A 17,728-nucleotide genomic window follows, 5' to 3' on the forward strand; every position below is an offset into this window, starting at 1 on the left:
TTTCTTCTTCTTGTTCAAATCTGCTGTTGTATGCCTCTAATATAATCTCATGTATTGTTCTTTCATTTTTATAAGTTCTGTTATTTTTCTTTGCATGCTTTCAAAATTCTTCTTTATGCTTACACAGTGTCGTCTTACTATTCTTTATCTCTTCGGCCATATTTTCCTTCATCTCCCTGAATTGATTTAGGAGATTTGTTTGAACCTCATTGATTAGTTGTTTCAAGTCCTGACTTGTAATTTGTTGCTGATACCTAAGCATGTGATTATCTTGGTGAGTTTATTGTGATGTTCTGTTTCTCTCTCTTGCTTTGTGTTCATATTGGTTGGCTTTGTGTTAAGGCTTTTTGACTCTCGGTTCAACTTATTCTAGCTCTTTAAAATTGCCTGTGTTTAACTGTTCAAAACAGGGCCAGGGACCCATGAATGGGGTACAAACCAGTTCCAAAGTACAGTGATGTATTATAAATAAAAATATCAAGTAAATATTAGTATAGTATTGATTTTGGCCAAAAAGTATGAAAATTAAAAGCAACTGATAGAAATTTGAGAAACATCTGCACTAGATAAAATCCTTCTAGAAACTGGGAATTGTATTGTGATTTATGTATATCGTAGTTGTAAATATGAAAAGGGAATTTGACCTCCATATATGTGACAGACAAAAGGATCTCTAAGTTTAGAAGATGTATCCTGATTTAAGAAAGAGACAAAAGGAAAAAGCATAGGTCCAAGAAGAGAATCCAGAACTTTTGCAACATATAAAGGTATAATTTAAGAAAATGCCCACATGTTCAGTAGAATGGCATCAACTCATGGCTTATGGCACATGGGAAAGAAATCTGAACTGTTTTAAGGAGGGATAAAGATGGTGGTTCAAGGAAACAGTAGTACAATTTAAATCCACATTGAACTTTGTAGGAAGAACATTGTTCTGAACTAAAAACAAAACAAAACAAAACAAAACAAAAACTACTTTTTATTTAGACAGAAGGGACTCATTTCATTTTGTAATTATTAAAGAGCTAAAATCAGACTCTTCACTCCAGTATTAGATGCCAGAAGGCCATAGCATATACTGTGTTTAAAGGGACTGGAGTGTTAAGATAGTAATTAATATATCAAGAATTGTAATCATTTTATAATGACCTACAATAGTGTGGTTAGGTTCATGTGTCACCTTGGCCAGATGATGGTACCCAGGTGTCTGGTCAAGCAAACACTGGCCGAACAGTTAGTGCAAGGACATTTGTGGCTGGTTAATAAACCAGAAGGCTGGTTTATTAAATCTTTAGTCAGTTGGCTGCAGCTGTGACCGATTACATCAACAAAGGGCATGTCTTCCACAATGAGAGAAGGCATTTAGCTGGATTTAATCCAATCAGTTGAAGACTTTTAAGCAGACAGAGGACCTTCACTTCTTGGGCTAACCAGTGAAGCGTTTCCCGAGATGTTCATTGAAGTTGCCAGTTTGTTTCCTGAGGAGTTCATCAAACACATTCATCGAAGTTGCCAGTTTGCTGCCTGAGGAGTTCATCAGACATCTTCATTGGAGTTGCGAGTTTGCTGCCTGTCGTATGGAATTTGGACTCATGCATACTCACAGTTGTGTGAGACACTTTTATAAAATCTTATATTTATAGATACTTCCTGTTGCTTCTGTTTCCTTAGAGAACCCTAACTAATACAACTAGGTATTGAAATAGTTAAAATGTAAGAGTCTAATTGTTATAAAGGGAACACAAATATGTTATTTGTGAACAACAATCTATGACATTAAAAAGGAAGCAGTTATCAGTTTCCAGATTATTTTAGCAACTAAGAAAAAGGTAAATAGGGTGGTAAATAATTAACCTCAAATGTTAAACACTCCAAAGACTCTAAAACATGTTGTTGGACAACCAAAAACTAAGCGTTATAGAAAGAGTTGAATAAGGTATCTTTCAAAACAGTGCGAAAAGAAATGAACAAAGAAAACAATTCAGTCATACAGTTGAATCACATGATATAGACTATAATGAACCCTTATGACCTACAAAAATGGCAGTTTCATTTGGTTTAGTCTTAAAATAGAGTTTTAATTAGGTTTCTGCCTTTTTAAAAACCTGTTGTCAGTTTGTTTTTTTAAAATCCCCTTTGGGTTCCTCAGATGCAGGTGTCACACACCTCTTATCCTTTAAATTTTTGTATTAGCATGTACATAATATCTTGATTACAATGTTTGTTCTGCAGAGCTGACCTTAGGATGGGTAACATATTAGGTCATAATACAGAATTTCATTATGGTTGATTATAGAGATGTCTTTCTTTGACCTATTGCTAGAGCTGTGATACTAAACAAATATCTGATGTTGTTTCAATCTTTTTTCCCTCTAGAAATAAAAGAAGTTCAATGAAAAAAACCTTTACTTAATTGTCAATTACTTCTTGGAATGTAAGTCTGGACACGTAGGGAATTGGAACTGATCTCTTGTTGGAAAAGTTTAAAGATTAAAATTCGGGAATTGTGTCTGTTTCTAAATGAAAATATTGTCTGATTCTGTGTAAACTGAAACTACATGGAGAGTGAACAAGATACTGTTAAAGTGGCAACTGGTTTTCTCTCAGTAAGACTTTTCAGCCAACCTGAATATAATTTTGTAAAATTAGATAGACATGTTAAGTAAATAAGAGCCTTTCTCTGCTGTATCCATACTTTGACAGTGAGAACAAGATGTAGCCCAAAGAAAGTGTGTACATTCTTTTCCCCCTGGATTGTCAAATAGCTTCTAAAAACTATGCTAACTCAAAGGTTAGTTTTACATATTGCTGGTTATATCCAGATAAATAATGATTATTTTGAAAATCCACGGTTATTCCCACTGATTCAAAGAGAAAATATGTTTTATTGAGTCAGGTATTCTCTGAGGATGGCCTTCTCTCTTGGGATAGGGAATTAGTTTGTGAAACAAGACCATAAACAAAAACAATGAGATTTAGGAAGTTAAGTACAGAGATGGCATTTTATGAAAATAAAAAATATGAAAATAAAAAATATGTAATTTTATGAAAATAAAAAAATGATTACAGCATATCATTCATGAGTATATATATGTCATAAAACTATGAAAATATTCATTGGTGTGATAAACACCGTATTCTGGACAGTGACTAGCTCTGGAGAGAGAGAGAGAGGAAAGGTATTATTTTAATTTCATAAAAGATAATCTAAAGCAAATATGGCAAAGTGTTAGGCTGTGACAAATAGGTGAGGGTGCATACATAGGTATTTGTATATTCTGCATTTCTGTGTGCTTGAAAAAGTTCATGCAAATTTTTAAATACTGTATTTAAATTCCCTATATGCCCCCTGATCATATTATAACTGATTTTTTAAAAACTTACTAAAACCAATTCATTGGGTTTTAATGACAATTGGATTAGGTTATAACAATAATAATGCAGATTAGTCTGGTTCCTTGTTTTGCTTATCATGAGGTCAGTGTTGAGGTAGAACTATTTATTTGCTTTGAAAATAAGAAAATGAGAAATTTGTAACTTACTGTTTTCTCTTACTTAGTTGTTGATAGGATGACCAGTAGACATTATTTTTCTCTAACATGTAAAAAAAATTATATATATATGTAACATATAATTCAACATGTTCATCAACTATTTACCTAATGGAAAAAATAGAGCATTATCTATTCTTGAAAGTTCTTCGTAGGCTTCTCCTTAGATGAATCCCCCTGCCTTCTTTATTCTGTTTTGTGTTTTGTTTCTTTGCTGTAAAAGTCAAAAGGGGTTTCTCAAAATCAGGTCAAGTCTAGGCATGTTTTACAGGGGAAAAAAAAGTACGGACCCTTAATATGAACTAAATTGTTAAGACGTTAACTTACAAATAGAAAACAAAATACAGACTCCTTATGCTTTATAGTTCTAACACAGGTTAAAAATCAGTTTAAATGCAAATTAAAACTAACTAAAATCAAATGAATACTCATTTGGCACTATAAACCAAAATGTCACTGTGTTCCTTTAGAAATAAATTAGTCTTAATATTATGAGAATGTCTTTTCAGTTACAAATTATAACTACAGAAATTTTATCTTTTGCTGGCAAAGGAATTCGGAGTAAATGGCTGATGTGGGAAATTTGCTGACAGTTAGGACATGCCAACCTACCTGCTTAATAATTAAAACATTGAATTTAGAAATTGCCACTTAGATTATCGTTTGGTTGTTAATATGATTGAAACAGCAAACTACCTAGTGAAATTTTTTGGTTAACTAGATGAGTCAGAGTATACATATTAATTTTTAATTAATTTTCTAAGCTAGAACACAATTAATTCTTCTAGCCACTCGTCTTATGTCGATAATTCCAAGTTAAGAAAATGCTAACTTATCTTGATGATTTCTTAAAGTCTGTTTCACCTTAGTGTAAAATGACCAATTGTGAATTTTTTGAATAATTCAATTTTATTGAGGTATATTCACATACCGTGCAGTCATACAAAGTGTACAATCAGTTGTTTACAGTACCACCATATAGTTGTGTGTCCATCACTGAAATTTTTGAACATTTTCATTACCATGCACAAAAGTAATAAGAATAAAAATTAAAGTGAAAAAGAATGATTAAAGTAAAAAAAGTACACTGGGTGTTTTTTTTTTTTTTTGCCTCCATTTTTCTAGTCATCCATCCATACACTGGACAAAGGGGAGTGTGATCCACATGGCTTTCCCAGTCACATTGTCACCCCTCATAAGCTACATTTTTGTACAATCGTCTTCAAGATTCAAGGGTTCTCAGTTGTAGTTTGATAGCTTCAGGTATTTACTGCTAGCTATTCCAATTCATTAGAACGTGAAAAGGGTTAATCTATATTGTGTGTAAGAGTGCCCCCCAGAGTGACTGCTCGGCTTCTTTTGGAATCTCTCAGCCACTGAAATGTATTTCATTTCATTTCACATCCCCTTTTTGGTCAATAATGTGTCCTCCATTCCACAATGCTGGGTCCAGATTCCTCCCTGGGAGTCATATTCCACGTTGCCAGGGGTATTTACACCCCTGGGTGTCAGATCCCACGTAGGGGAGAGGGCGGTGATTTCACCTGCCACGTGGGCTTAGCTAGAGAGAGAGGGCCACATCTGAGCAACAAAGAGGCATTCAGGAGGAGATATTTAGGCACAATTATAAGCAAGAATACTTAGGGGGAATAAATCAGGGTTGATGGAGTAGCCACCATAAAAATAATATTCTTAATTTGTATAATTATTCTCACAATTTTGAAAGCACTCTTACATGCAAATGTTGAATACTCAAAATAATTCTTCGCCTGTCAGGAAAGACAGTGTTTCCATTTTACAGGCAAGGAGTCAGTTACTTTAGAAATAGAAGGATAAAGGAAGAAATAATGTGAGAATAACAACGACAACAATAATAGTAATGCATGTGAGAATACAAGAGTCCCTCCTGTCTGTAGTGGGTTGTTTTGGAAAGTGTTGAGAAAGAAGGTGGATTGAAGTGGCTTTGGAATTTGGATATGATGTAATAGAGAAAAATTTAACAGTATTTTCCACACTTGCTAGTCATAAGAAGTCAGTGCCCTAGAATGCTTGTTTAACAGGTGCCCAAGAAGATTCTTGTAATTGGGCAAGATTCGATTCACTATTTTTGAACAGGGGAATTGGGTTGATAAAAATAGTATTTTTAGGAACATCTTCATGTAAAGGATAGGTTGAAGTAGGAAAAGAATAACTAGGCAACAGTTATTTTGAAATGAGGTAGCTGTACCATTGACTAGTTTGCAACAGTGGAAGTGAGATATGAGAAATAATGGAATTATAGAAATTGGAAAAGGTTCTGACTTTATTCCCTGGGAGAACTAAGAGAAATAGGGAAATTGAAGTAGATAAGCTGATTTGTGGAAGAAACTTTGTGGAGGTGGAGATATATGGAGTCTTTGGTCATAAGATATTCAAGTGGAAATGTCCAGTAGACATTTGGAAATACTAATTTGAATTCTAGGGTTAGTAAAACATTAACTGAAAATAATCATTTTTTTCCAGGCATGAGGATATCATCTGTTCTCAATATAAAACTCCATTAAGCCGGTACATTTGTGGAAATCAATTCTTCTGGTTTTGATTTTTCTGAATTTTCAAACCTAATTGCTTTTTGCTCTTCTGGGTCCTCTAAAGTTGAAATATTTATTCCCTACCCTCCACGTGGGTATAGGAAGGAGGGCAGAGTGTAAAGATTGAACTGATAAGGAGAGGGACCTAGAAGAAAAGGTGATACACAAGTATTTCAAGTTAATGTAAATGAGTGTGTTGTACTTAAGAATCCTCCCTGCAGATTTTTAGAAATTTTACTTTGGTCTTAGTTCCTTTGGTGAATACCTTGTCATACAAAGCTAATGCTTTGTATTTTTATATACTGGACATTTTTTTCAGGAAAGAAGTCAGGAAAATAAACAGTTTTGGAGATCAGCTCAATGATTTCTTTTATGTCGTGAGCATCACATTTGCTTTTCTATGGTGGCAGATTCTTATAGGATGACCCACTAAGTTTCAGTGCCAATAACTCCATTTGAGTTTTTTAGTTCTGTTTTGTTGGTCTCCCCTTTGGTGACCCCTCATTATCCCATTCAAAAAACTTTGGAAACTTTTCTGCCTGACATGTAAAATTTCCTTCCTATAATGAGCAAGAATTTTTCCATTTTTTTCCCCATCCACATTCAACTTCCCTACTGTCGCCTTCTCAGCCTTTTTTCTTTTTAAAGTCGTATGCATTGTAGTTGCAGTTTAGCCCTATCAATTAGATGCCGTCACATTAAAATTAATCTAATTTATTTTGATGAAAAGACTTTTTGAATTTATGTCAATGGCTAGGTATCATTCTGGGTTTTGCTGTGCAGTGGATATCATTTAGTGAAAATAGTTTGCCGTTTTCTAAATGTGTTTCCTTTCTTTTTGTGGTTTAGCTGTTATAAGTTTCTGCTATATTTTTAGCATTAACCTAAAACTCTCTTATATGTGCCAGGTTCTAGATATTTTAGAATTCTGAGAAACAAGGGACAGGATATTATATTTAAAATGTTCCCTCCAACTAGTTACATATACGTTCATCTACTGAAGAAAATTCAACTAATGTAGACTCTCTTCATTATGGTATAGGCCCATTTCCACCTCTAAGGGTACCACATTTGAAGGGCATAAAGAAATCTGCAGTAGGAGTTTTTTTTAAAAGCAATTTTATTTATACCAGATAATCATCCAAAGTATACAATCAACAGTTCACATATGTTATGTGCAGTAAGAGTTTAATCTGTAGATTTGGCCATATAAAATCCAGGTTTTATTTTCATAATGTATTTCAAAACACCTAATAGACATGCTGATAGGTTTTTGTTGCCAATAGTTAAAAGTTTATGTGTGAGAATCATTATTTTGCCTTATTTAGTTATTTTCCTATCCTTTCCCAGGCTTTCAATCTAATTATTTTGAAGTTATCAAGAAGAATGAAGATTATCTATAGTTTTAAAGGCCATCAAAATACTTCTGCCACCTTTGAATTGCTGATCAGACCATATAGGCCTGTCAGAGATAGATTTGCCAGACTGAAGTAATTATTTATATGATTCCTTTTCTTATACAAATGGTAACTGAAACCCATGCTGCTTTGGAAAGCTATGTTTCAAACTGTACTTGCTGCCTGCAAACAAGTTTATGTTTCTATAGCCCAACACCCAACAATAATTAGTATCATTTTAAAAGGTGAAATTAGATGCCTAGGTCTTTGCTAAGTCACTGTGTTGCAGAAAACGATAAGGAGGGAGGAGTACAATACTGGCCTAAAATATTTTAATCAAGGAATTCCAGATACATCTCTCCACCCATATTTTGATATGTAACGTTATCATACGTGGTCCTAATTTAGCAGTAAAACTTTGAATATTGCTAAAAATGAAATGCTACAGAAATTTACATGTTGTCAAGACTTGAGGACCAGATCTTTTGGAGGTATAGTTGTTAGGTAATTATGTGAAATTTTCAGATTTAGTTACTGAAAACCAATCTGACCATTGTAGATTGGTTTGGAAGGTTTGTTTCTTGTGCAAATAAAGAAGTAAAGTAGTAGGAAGGGATGTTGATTGCTGCTTTAGAAAATACCTTAATGTGGGATTAAGGGGAGAGAAAATGCCTATCAGGCTATGTTTAGAACCCACCAACTTCAAAGTAAGGAACGAAGGTATGCAAATTGCTATAAGGCCATTGTATTAAATATTAGCATTGTGGTTTGCACACAAGAAGAAATTGCATCAGCAAATAATCTATTGAGTGTTGTTATTTGGATGGTACTGAGATGAACAATTGTTTTTGTTGTTGTCCGGGCTTTCCTACCCCCTGGTGGATGTTGGAACTGTGCATGTTGTGGGAGGTCATGTGATAGTGATCCTTGTTTTATTTTTTTCTTTTAGCTTGTCAAAACAGTTTAATGTAGGTGGAAAGGAATGAATGAAATGAAAAGAGTGGGTTAGATGCAATCATCAGCTTTATACTGAAGGTAAAGAATGCTGCAGTTGGGGTAATGTAACAAGCCCCCAGGAATATTCAGTTTGATAATGCTGAAAAGAAGGCATTAAAAGCAACAGTGGCTAATATGTTTTAAATCTCATTTGATACTTTGTTGCTACTTATATTGATACTTTATTTAAAAATTTATTATTGTCATCATGATAATTTTTGTTTGTTTTGTTTTGTTTTGTTTTGTTTTAACTTTTATTGGGATTGTTCAGATACGATACAGTTATCCAAAGTGTACAATCGGTTGCCCCTGGTACCCTCATACAGCTGTGCATCCATCACCACACTTAATGTTTGTTCAATTTTTAGAACCTTTTTATTACTCCAGACAAGAAATAAAGTGAAAGATGAAAAAAGAAAAAGAAAAAAAGAGAAGGAAACCCGAATCCTCCCATATCCCTAACCAACCCCCCTCAATTGTTGACTCGTAGTGTTGGTATAGTACATTTGTTACTGTTTATGAAAGAACTTTGAAATACTACTAACTGTAGTATATAGTTTGCAACAGGTATATATTTCTTCCCTATATGCCCCTCTATTATTAACTTCTAATTGTATTGTCATACATTTGTTATGATTCATGGAAGAGATCTCTAATATTTGTACGGTTAATCATGGACATTGCCCACCATAGGATTCAGTTTTATACATTCCCATCTTTTGACCTCCAACTTTCCTTCTGGTGACATATGACTCTGAGCTTCCCCTTTCTACCTCATTCACACACCATTCGGCACTGTTAGTTAGTCTCACATCTTGCTACCGACACCTCTGTTCATTTCCAAACATTTAAGTTCATCCTAGTTGAACATTCTTCTCATACTAAGCAACCGCTCCCCATTCTGAAGCCTCATCCTATATCCTGATATCTTATATTTCATGTCTGTGAGTTTACATATTATAATTAGCTCCTATCAGTGAGACCCTGCAATATTTGTCCTTATGTGTCAGGCTTATTTCACTCAGTATATTGCCCTCGAGGTTTTGTCATCAACCCATTCTTTTTTTTTTTTTTAAGATGGTTTTGTTCACACACCATACATTCCATCCTAAGTTAACAATTGATGGTTCTCTGTATGGTCATATATTTATGTGTTCACCACCTTCACCACTATCTCTATAAGGGCATCTACATTTCTTCCACAAGGCAGGAGGGAGAGTCAAAGAAGGTAAAGAGGCAAAAGAAAGAGGGAAAAAAATGATAGCTAGGAAGCAGCAAAAGAAAAAATAACCTTAAATCAAAGTAGAGTAAAGAGTCAGACAACACCACCAATGTCAAGTGTCTAACATGCCTCCCCTATCTCCCCCTCATATCTGCATTTACCTTGGTATATCACCTTTGTTACATTAAAGGAAGCATAATACAATGATTCTGTTAGTTACAGTCTCTAGTTTACGTTGATTGCACCCCTCCCAATGCCTCCCCATTTTTAACACCTTGTAACGTTGACATTTGCTTGTTCTCCTCGTAAAAGAACATATTTATACATTTTATCACAATTGTTGAAACTCTAGATTTCACCAAGTTACACAGTCCCAGTCTTTATCTTTCCTCCTTTCTTCTGGTGTCTCACATCCTCCCAACCTTCCTCTCTCAACCATATTCATAGTTATCTTTGTTCAGTGTACTTACTTTGCTGTGCTACCATCTCCCAAAATTGTGTTCCAAACCACACACTCCTGTCTTCTCCTATCACACTGTAGTGCTCTCTTTAGTATTTCCTGTAGGTCGGGTGTCTTGTTCACAAAGTCTCTCATTGTCTATTTGTCAGAAGATATTTTGAGCTCTCCCTCATATTTGAAGGACAGCTTTGCTGGATATAGGATTCTTGGTTGGCAGTTTTTCTCTTTCAGTATCTTAAATATATCACACCACTTCCTTGTTGCCTCCATGGTTTCTGCTGAGAGATCTGCACATAGTCTTATTAAGCTTCCTTTGTATGTGATGGATTGCTTTTCTCTTGCTGCTTTCAGGATTCTCTGTTTTTGACATTTGATAATCTGATTATCAAGTGTCTTGGCATAGGCCTATTCAGATCTATTGTTTGGAGTACACTGCGCTTCTTGGATCTGTAATTTTATGTCTTTTATAAGAGATGGGAAATTTTTATTGATTATTTCCTCTATTATTGCCTGTGCCCCTTTTCCCTTCTCTTCTCCTTCTGGGATACCGATGATACATACATTCTTGTACTTTGTTTCATCCTTAAGTTCCCGGAGACGTGCTCATATTTTTTTATTCTTTTCTCCATCTGCTCCTTTGTGTGTAGGCTTTTAGGTGTTTTGTTCTCCAGTTCTTGAGTGTTTTCTTCTGCCTCTTCAGATCTGCTGTTTATGTTTCCATTGTGTCTTTCATCTCTTGTGTTGTGCCTTTCATTTCCATAGATTCCACTAGTTGTTTTTTTGAACTTTCTATTTCTGCCTTATGTATGCCCAGTGTTTTCTTTACAGCCTCTATCTCTTTTGCGAAATATTCTCTAAACTTTTTGAATTGATTTAGCATTAATTGTTTAAATTCCTGTATTTCAGTTGAAGTGTACATTTGTTCCTTTGACTGGGCCATAAGTTCGTTTTTCTTAGTGTAGGTTATAGTTTTCTGTTGTCTAGGCATCTGACCTCCTAGGCCACCCCAATAAGGTTTTCCCAGACGAGAACAGCTCAGGTCACAGAAGGAGGAAATATTCAGTATCTAGTTTCCCCGATGGTTTTTCTTAGGGGATTGATACACTTGTGTTTTTCTGCCTGGCAGGTGCACCTGTCAGCCTGTCACCGGCTGGTGTAAGAGGGTATGGCCTGTGGCTCTCCTCCCCCAGGCTTTGGGGTATGGTTCCAGAAGGGCGGGCAGTAGAGCTGGGCCCCTCTCTTTCCTCTTGGGAAGCTATGCCCCTTCCAGAGATGTCACCTGCCTATCAATAAGTTCTTTGTTTCTCTGACTCTGCTGATCAAAATGTTTTGATTTTAAAATGGCTGAGGCTGTCTTTACTGCAAAGTGCTGCGGGCTGAAAATGGCTGAGGTTTTCTCCACCGAGAGAGAAAGGGACAGAAAAGCTCCCAGGTTCACCCGTCAGCCAGAGACAGCACCCGATCCTCTGGGCTCCCCGTCCTGAGACAGATATGCCCCCCGACTCTCCCAAGGTCAGTTATCACCAAAAGCCTCTGTCTGCTTGTTGAGGATTCACTGTCTGTATTGAGCAGTTAACATTAAAACCCCAATTGGAGTTGGACTGAGAGAGTGCTGCTCTCTAGCACCGTGAGGCTTCCGTGAGGGAGGGGCTCTCGGATCTCAGCTCTCAGCGCGAGTCCACAGTTTTTACTTACAGATTTTATGGTGCGATCTCTGGCATTCCTCCCAATTCAGGTTGGTGGATGATGAGTGGACAGTCATGTTTGTTTCCCCGCAGTTATTCCAGGTTATTTACTAGTTTTTTGGTCATTTATGAATTGTTCCGGGGGAGACTTAACAGTCTTCCACTCCTCTATATGTCACCATCTTAGCTCCTCCTCCTGTCATCATGATAACTTGACAATTGGTAGTATTTAAAACAGTACAGGTTCCTCTTTCTCATTTTACCTTCAACTGTATTTTAGTAAAGTGCCTAGTCCTTTTCAGTGATCCCAAGTTAGTAACAGAAATGTCAGCATGGCTCTTCTGAGAAAAAATTTGTTTTAGAAGCTTTACAATTTTTCAGATATGTTTGTGTGGTATAGTGAATGAAGCAAGAGCTTTGAATCAAATCTGCATTTAACCCTTGGTTCTGCTTTTCATTTACAAGTCATGTTAATTTCTGGGAGATATTATACTTTTCTGTGTCTGTTTGTTTGTAAAATAAAGTAATGATGCCTGATATGTCATTGGGTTATTCTGAGAATTAAATGAGAACAGAAGTAAGCAAAGGAAAACAAAACCAGCCAACTAGCAAATAGCAAACACTTGGCAATGTTATTTTAAAACCCCAGTTGGGCTCCTGTTGGTCTGTGTGCTTAAGTTAGTTTTGATCTATTTTATTGTTGTCTTAAAAATTCCTTTGGGTACAAAAATAATGTAGCTGTCTGAAATATTTTATGACATGCTCCTAGATAAAAGAGGAGACTTAGTTTTCAGGGAAGATAATATGCCGATAATACGTAAAAGAGTCTCTATTTAGTATGTAGATGAATTCTAGACAAAATTAGATGTAAAATAATCTTAATATTCCCATGGGATTTGAAGATTGCCGTTCAGTGTATTCTCAAGGAAGATTACTTGTAGATTTTTGATGAGGAAAAAGTTTCTAGTTATTTTTTTTGCTTCTCTCATATTTTGTTATGTAAGTAGTTGGCAGCTTAATTATAATGAGCTTTTCTAAAATGCAGTTTTACTGAGATATAATCACATAACATACAGTCATTCAAAGTATACAATCAGTTGTTCACAGTATCATCATATAGTTGTGCTTTCATCACCACAATCTAACTTTGAACATTTTCATTACTCCAAAAAATAAAATAAAATAAAAAAGAACATCGCAGACATCGCGTTTCCCTCCTTCCCCCATTGTTCATTTACTTTTTTTTAATACAGCTACAATGAGCTTTTACAAATTATTTTTTAAAGTCAAAATGGTAGTGGCTATGTCCTTTGCAAAGTAGTCGTTGTTTTGAGTTGTGTTAGACGTACTGAGATTCAGAAGCTCAATGCCATGATCACTGTTTTATCAATTTTCACCTTTTACTGTAGAAATTTCTTTTATGCTTGGGGAAATGATATATACTTGTCAAACGCGCGCGCGCACACACAAACACTTGTTTGAAAGGTACATTCATGGATGCGTTAAAATGGCTATTGAGCAGGGGTTGTAGTCTGTGGGATAAGATTTAATATAAATTTACTTGTGACTAAGTGCTATGAAGGAAGCATGTATAGAAATTATAAAAACATATGAAAATGGCTGTAATGACTTACCCTGAAGTGAGGGCAGTCAAGGATGGTGTCCCTGTGGAGATGACTCATTTGATCTTTGAAGGATGCCTGAACATTAGTAGGCAAAAAAGGTTGATGGAAAGGCATTCTAAGTAGAGGGAACAGCATATATGAAGGAGCATGGCATGTTTGAGAATAGAAAAAGGTCAAAGGACAAGAAATAAAGCTTGAAGGATTGGCAAGGACCATGTTAAGTGGGCCTTCAAAGGTCACAGTGGTTTTCAACTTTATCCAAAAGGCTGAAGGAAGCTATTGAAGGTTGTGATATATGATATTTCTTTTTTTTTCTTCATTTTATTGAGATATATTCACATACCACGCAGTCATACAAAACAAATCGCACTTTCGATTGTTCACAGTACCATTACATAGTTGTACATTCATCACCTAAATCAATCCCTGACACCTTCATTAGCACACACACAAAAATAACAAGAATAATAATTAGAGTGAAAAAGAGCAATTGAAGTAAAAAAGAACACTGGGTACCTTTGTCTGTTTGTTTCCTTCCCCTATTTTTCTACTCATCCATCCATAAACTAGACAAAGTGAAGTGTGGTCCTTATGGCTTTCCCAATCCCATTGTCACCCCTCATAAGCTACATTTTTATACAACTGTCTTCAAGATTCATGGGTTCTGGGTTGTAGTTTGATAGTTTCAGGTATCCACCACCAGCTACCCCAATTCTTTAGAACCTAAAAAGGGTTGTCTAAAGTGTGCGTAAGAGTGCCCACCAGAGTGACCTCTCGGCTCCTTTTGGAATCTCTCTGCCACTGAAGCTTATTTCATTTCCTTTCACATCCCCTTTTTGGTCAAGAACATGTTCTCCGTCCCACGATGCCGGGTCTACATTCCTCCCCGGGAGTCATATTCCACATTGCCAGGGAGATTCACTCCCCTGGGTGTCTGATCCCACGCAGGGGGGAGGGCAGTGATTTCACCTTTCAAGTTGGCTTAGCTAGAGAGAGAGGGCCACATCTGAGCAACAAAGAGGCATTCGGGAGGAGGCTCTTAGGTACAAATATAGGGAGGCCTAGCCTCTCCTTTGCAGCAACCGTCTTCCCAAGGGTAAAACCTATGGTAGAGGGCTCAACCCATCAAACCACCAGTCCCCTATGTCTGTGGTCATGTTAGCAACCATGGAGGTGGGGTAGGCGAATACCCCTGCATTCTCCACAGGCTCCTCAGGGGGGCACTACATCTTTTTTTTTCCTTGTTTTTCTTTTTTTTTTTTTTTTTTAAATTTCCCTTCTTTTTTAAATCAACTGTATGAAAAAAAAGTCAAAAAGAAAACAAACATACAATAAAAGAACATTTCAAAGAGACCATAACAAGGGAGTAAGAAAAAGACAACTAACCTAAGATAACTGCTTAACTTCCAACATGTTCCTACTTTACCCCAAGAAAGTTACCTAATATAGCAACATTTCTGTGAACTTGCTCCTACTATATCCATCAGAAATTAACAGACCATAGTCATTCCTGGGCATCCCCAGAACGTTAAATAGCTTATCTGTTCTTCTTGGATTATTGTTCCCCCTTCCTTAATTGCTCTCTATTGCTAGTTCCCCTACATTCTACATTATAAGCCATTTGTTTTACATTTTTCAAAGTTCACATTAGTGGTAGCATATAATATTTCTCTTTTTGTGCCTGGCTTATTTCGCTCAGCATTATGTCTTCAAGGTTCATCCATGTTGTCATATGTTTCACGAGATCGTTCCTTCTTACTGCTGCGTAGTATTCCATCGTGTGTATATACCACATTTTATTTATCCACTCATCTGTTGAAGGACATTTGGGTTGTTTCCATCTCTTGGCAATTGTGAATAATGCTGCTGTGAACATTGGCGTGCAGATATCTGTTCGTGTCACTGCTTTCCGATCTTCCGGGTATATACCGAGAAGTGCAATCGCTGGATCGAATGGTAGCTCTATATCTAGTTTTCTAAGGAACTGCCAGACTGACTTCCAGAGTGGCTGAACCATTATACAGTCCCACCAACAATGAATAAGAGTTCCAATTTCTCCACATCCCCTCCAGCATTTGTAGTTTCCTGTTTGTTTAATGGCAGCCATTCTAACCGGTGTTAGATGGTATCTCATTGTGGTCTTAATTTGCATCTCTCTAATAGCTAGTGAAGCTGAACATTTTTTCATGTGTTTCTTGGCCATTTGTATTTCCTCTTCAGAGAACTGTCTTTTCATATCTTTTGCCCATTTTATAATTGGGCTGTCTGTACTATTGTCATTGAGTTGTAGGATTTCTTTGTATATGCAAGATATCAGTCTTTTGTCAGATACATGGTTTCCAAAAATTTTTTCCCATTGAGTTGGCTGCCTCTTTACCTTTTTGAGAAATTCCTTTGAGGTGCAGAAACTTCTAAGCTTGAGGAGTTCCCATTTATCTATTTTCTCTTTTGTTGCTTGTGCTTTGGGTGTAAAGTCTAGGAAGTGGCCGCCTAATACAAGGTCTTGAAGATGTTTTCCTACATTATCTTCTAGGAGTTTTACGGTACTTTCTTTTATATTGAGATCTTTGGTCCATTTTGAGTTAATTTTTGTGTAGGGGGTGAGGTAGGGGTCCTCTTTCATTCTTTTGGATATGGATATCCAACTCTCCCAGCCCCATTTGTTGAAAAGACCATTATGACTCAGTTCAGTGACTTTGGGGGCCTTATCAAAGATCAGTCGGCCATAGATCTGAGGGTCTATCTCTGAATTCTCAGTTCGATTCCATTGATCTATATGTCTATCTTTGTGCCAGTACCATGCTGTTTTGGCAACTGTGGCTTTATAATAAGCTTCAAAGTCAGGGAGTGTAAGTCCTCGCACTTCGTTTTTCTTTTTTAGAGTGTCTTTAGCAATTCAAGGCATCTTCCCTTTCCAAATAAATTTGATAACTAGCTTTTCCAAGTCTGCAAAGTAGGTTGTTGGAATTTTGATTGGGATTGCATTGAATCTGTAGATGAGTTTGGGTAGAATTGACATCTTAATGACATTTAGTCTTCCTATCCATGAACATGGAATATTTTTCCATCTTTTAAGGTCCCCTTCTATTTCTTTTAGTAGAGTTATGTAGTTTTCTTTGTATAGGTCTTTTACATCTTTGGTTAAGTTTATTCCTAGGTACTTGATTTTTTTAGTTGCTATTGAAAATGGTATCTTTTTCTTGAGTGTCTCTTCAGTTTGTTCATTTCTAGCATATAGAAACATTACTGACTTATGTGCATTTTTTTTAATCTTCATTTTATTGAGATATATTCACATACCATGCAGTCATACAAAACAAATCGTACTTTCGATTGTTTACAGTACCATTACCTAGTTGTACATTCATCACCTAAATCAATCCCTGACACCTTCATTAGCACACACACAAAAATAACAAGAATAATAATTAGAGTGAAAAAGACCAATTGAAGTAAAAAAGAACACCTGGTACCTTTGTCTGTTTGTTTCCTTCCCCTATTTTTCTACTCATCCATCCATAAACTAGACAAAGTGGAGTGTGGTCCTTATGGCTTTCCCAATCCCATTGTCACCCCTCATAAGCTACATTTTTTTTTTTTTTTCAGAGGGTGGAGAATGTCTTTTATTATTATTTTTTTAATCATTTTATTGAGATATATTCACATACCACGCAGTCATACAAAACAAATCGTACTTTCGATTGTTTACAGTACCATTACATAGTTGTACATTCATCACCTAAATCAATCCCTGACACCTTCATTAGCACACACACAAAAATAACAAGAATAATAATTAGAGTGAAAAAGAGCAATTGAAGTAAAAAAGAACACTGGGTACCTTTGTCTGTTTGTTTCCTTCCCCTGTTTTTCTACTCATCCATCCATAAACTAGACAAAGTGGAGTGTGGTCCTTATGGCTTTCCCAATCCCATTGTCACCCCTCATAAGCTACATTTTTATACAACTGTCTTCGAGATTCATGGGTTCTGGGTTGTAGTTTGATAGTTTCAGGTATCCACCACCAGCTACCCCAATTCTTTAGAACCTAAAAAGGGTTGTCTAAAGTGTGCATAAGAGTGCCCACCAGAGTGACCTCTCGGCTCCTTTTGGAATCTCTCTGCCACTGAAGCTTATTTCATTTCCTTTCACATCCCCCTTTTGGTCAAGAAGATGTTCTCCGTCCCACGATGCTAGGTCTACATTCCTACCCTGGAGTCAT

At 36.2% G+C, this 17,728-nt stretch overlaps 1 protein-coding gene and 1 long non-coding RNA gene across 20 annotated transcripts in view; both read left to right on the top strand.

Moving 5' to 3' along the window:
• Positions 1 to 17,728, top strand: part of WNK1 (WNK lysine deficient protein kinase 1) — a 179,779-nt gene that overhangs the window by 33,856 nt on the left and 128,195 nt on the right. The gene's annotated exons all lie outside the window — the stretch shown is intronic.
• Positions 1,573 to 8,796, top strand: LOC119541473. Of its 2 annotated transcripts, XR_005218284.1 has the most exons (4): positions 1,573 to 2,434; positions 6,054 to 6,098; positions 7,472 to 7,611; positions 8,468 to 8,796. It is a non-coding gene; the product is annotated as an uncharacterized LOC119541473 (long non-coding RNA). The 2 variants fall into 2 exon arrangements; XR_005218283.1 differs by having other exon boundaries at positions 7,472 to 8,796.

This window comes from Choloepus didactylus, chromosome 8 (assembly GCF_015220235.1).
Source record: "Choloepus didactylus isolate mChoDid1 chromosome 8, mChoDid1.pri, whole genome shotgun sequence".
In the NCBI taxonomy this organism is placed as follows: domain Eukaryota; kingdom Metazoa; phylum Chordata; class Mammalia; order Pilosa; family Megalonychidae; genus Choloepus; species Choloepus didactylus.